This window comes from Frankliniella occidentalis, unplaced genomic scaffold (assembly GCF_000697945.3).
Source record: "Frankliniella occidentalis isolate FOCC.00 unplaced genomic scaffold, Focc_3.1 Scaffold2, whole genome shotgun sequence".
NCBI classification, from domain to species: Eukaryota; Metazoa; Arthropoda; class Insecta; order Thysanoptera; family Thripidae; genus Frankliniella; species Frankliniella occidentalis.
The window spans coordinates 2,731,610-2,734,675 of NW_026267132.1; positions in this window are offsets into that span (position 1 = coordinate 2,731,610).

Below are 3,066 nucleotides of genomic sequence, written 5' to 3' on the forward strand. Positions count from 1 at the left end.
CCCGCAGGGCCGAGGCGACCCCTCCCGCACCATGAGTTCACCCTTTGCGGCCCAGCTCCAGCAGGCCGTTTGGCACAGGAAGAACTTTTGTTCACCTCGTGGACTCTCGTCTAGAAGGCATACAATAATAGAAACTACTCATCCCCACCACCTCAACCACCACCACCACCACCACCTTTTCTTCCTCCATTCTTCCTCTGTTTTTATCCAGTGACCTATTTCCGATCGCGCCCCGCTCCGCCCCGCCCCGTTTGGCTTCGCCTTACGGAGTCACTCCGTTTTCATCCGGCAGATAATCAAATAAAAATGGCCGGGGGCGGTCGGGTCGGGTCGGGTCGGGCCGACGCGTCGACTCACCTCGCCTCCTCCGCCGGGGATAATGTCACGCAGCTCGCGGTACATTTAAATAACAAGAGCGAAAGATAGCAAAAGTAAAAGAAGGCGCTTTTTATTTTATTTTTGTTTCGCGCTGTTTTTTACGCAGCTCTGTGTAGCTTTGCGGAGGAGTACTGCGGGGATGGGCAAGATTAATAAATGCAGTACTATAATCAGCAGATAGTTCACTCGTTTCGATTATGGTTAATTAATCTATAAGGTCACTACGTGACATTGGCGCGCTTTGGCGCCTACGCAAAGTGACAAAAACGGTTGAAATTTGACATCGTTTTCGGATTGTTTAACCTGTTTAGGTTGCTATAGTCACGGCCTAAAGATTAGTGCACGTCGTACACTTACCTCAGCCCACAGAAAAGGGCTGCTGCGATGGAGAGAGGAGCGGTGTTATTGGAAAGTGTTGGAGAAGAGAAGGGAACATCAGAAGTGCGTCTACGCCGCAGGGGGGCGGGGGAGGCGGCGGCAAGAGGCACGGGCTGCTAATCAAGGTGTTCGTCACGTCTGCGCCGATGAAAGAGCTTCGTCAGGGTAAATATTGCCAGGAAATTGTGTATGCATCGACCTCTTCCTGCCGCCGCCGCCTCCCGCGCGCCATGGAGCCGCCGCGGGGGCGCACCGCGCGCGCGAGAATGGCGCCTGTGATTCTTGTGTCGTGTCGCGACGTGCGCCGCGTGCCGCGGTGCAACCCCCCCCCCTCTCTCTCACTGTCATACTCGCTCACAGCATCTTCACACCACCTCGACACGGGCTTCAGCTTCAGGAGGCTGCGTACAACTCTAGTAGTACTACTACTAGCGTGACTCTCGTGCTGCTGTGTTGTACGTGTATACGTCGGTTTGCTGGCTGAACAGCAAAGGGGAGTTAGTGCTTGCACCGCGAGGACGCGCGCGGGAGGTACTAGTACATAGGAGGGGAGAGGGGGGGGGGTGCGGCCGTGTTCAAACACGACGCGAGTGTTTGCACGTAGCATGCGATGTAGACCATCATGAAGATGATGGGGTAATTAGACAAGATCGACATGCCCCCGCCATCCATCCCCTCCTCAACCACCCTCTCCCTCCCCCCCTCCCCCTCGTCACTCTTCTCTCTTTCTCCTCCGACGCGTACGGAAACAAGCCTACCGTGTATTTCCGTCCTTATCACTCCCTCGCCCGAGCAGGAGAGAGACAGAGAGGGAAGAAGAGAGAGAGAGAGAGAGAGAGAGAGAGAGAGAGAGAGAGAGAGAGAGAGAGAGGGAGAGAGACAGTCGGGTTGGGAGCGAGGGGCCGCGGGGTGTTGACAAAAGGCACGCGCTGGGCTACGCGCCGACCGAGGCGGGGCAGAGAGGCGCCGGGCGAGAGAGCAGATATTGGCAGTGTTGCCCTCGCGCCCTCCGCACGCCCAACAAGCGATTCAGGGGATGTGCCCGTGGGCCGTGGGTGCGCGCAGGGTGCCCGCGGGTACCCGGCGCGCGCGCGCCTCTATAACAGCTGCCTCTGGGCCCGTGGGTGCCTGGCAGCCTACACGGTGGTGTTGGTGCCGTCCGTAGAATGTGATGCGCTCTACGTTAGCTTCTGCCCACCTAGCCTCGTGCCTAAATAATGAACGAGCAAGCTTTTAACGTCCTTACCAAGGTTGCCGTCATTCAGCCTCTCTCCATCCCCCCCCCTCTCTCTCTCTCACCCTCACCCCCCACCGCTGCGCCACCCTGTCCCTCACCTCACCCCCTCCCTTCCTCTCTCTCTCTCGCTTATCACCGACTCCTCTCGGATTTCTCTATTTTCCCCCCTCCCCTTCACCTCGACCGCCCCTGCCAAGAAGCGTTTACAATTATTAACTGGTGGAGCCGAAGCCGTCTAATCCATTAAGCCGTCGCTGTGCTCGTCCGCTCGTCGCCAGCCAGGTGCGCCCGCCGCGCCGCTCCGAAATGAGCATCTTCTCGGGAGAAAATGGCTGTACAGAAGTAAGTTCAAAACTGTAATAATTCTTAATAAATCTCTTTTCCTCTACCTACGTAACATTCTACCCCTTCTTTCGAATACGTTTTACAATAGCTCTAGTTACAAGAGCTTCTCTGTTTTGTCCTGGAATCATTATGCACTCCGATGCTTCAGTTAATTATCGCGAGCTAAAAGGTTGTTTTTTTCGCAGCGCGTGGCGGGGCATTAGCGCCAGGGCCAGAGGGCCAGCTGCGAGGGGGCAGGGGTATCATGATCCCTATTAAACATTGATCGTTTCGTTGCTCAGCATTCCGACAAATCTGTTTTCTGTTTTCACTCCCCTTTTGTTGAGCGCACCCTCTCCCCCGGGACGCTGCTGCCGCCTCGCCCCTCCCCTCCCCCACCTCCTTCGACACGAGCCGGACGGGTAGGCGGCGGGCCTCCGAGAGGGCGAGGGATTCGCGGGCGAGAGAGAGGCAGCAGTCCCCCTTCCCTTTTCCCCTCACTACCCCATTCCCCTGTCAGCCCCCCCCCTCAAAAAAAGGGAAAATAGCGAAAGAAAATAAGACGAAATTAGGCCCAAAACGTTAATGCTGGGCAGGAGTGTAGCGCGAGCGCTTCCGCATAGCAGCGGGAGCGCCCGAATCGGTAGGCCGGCCCGCCGGGCATCGGTGCGCCACGGGCGTGCCTACCACGCAAGGCGCCCGGGTTGGTAGGTTGGCCCGCCGGGCACCGGTGCTTCACGGGCGTGCCT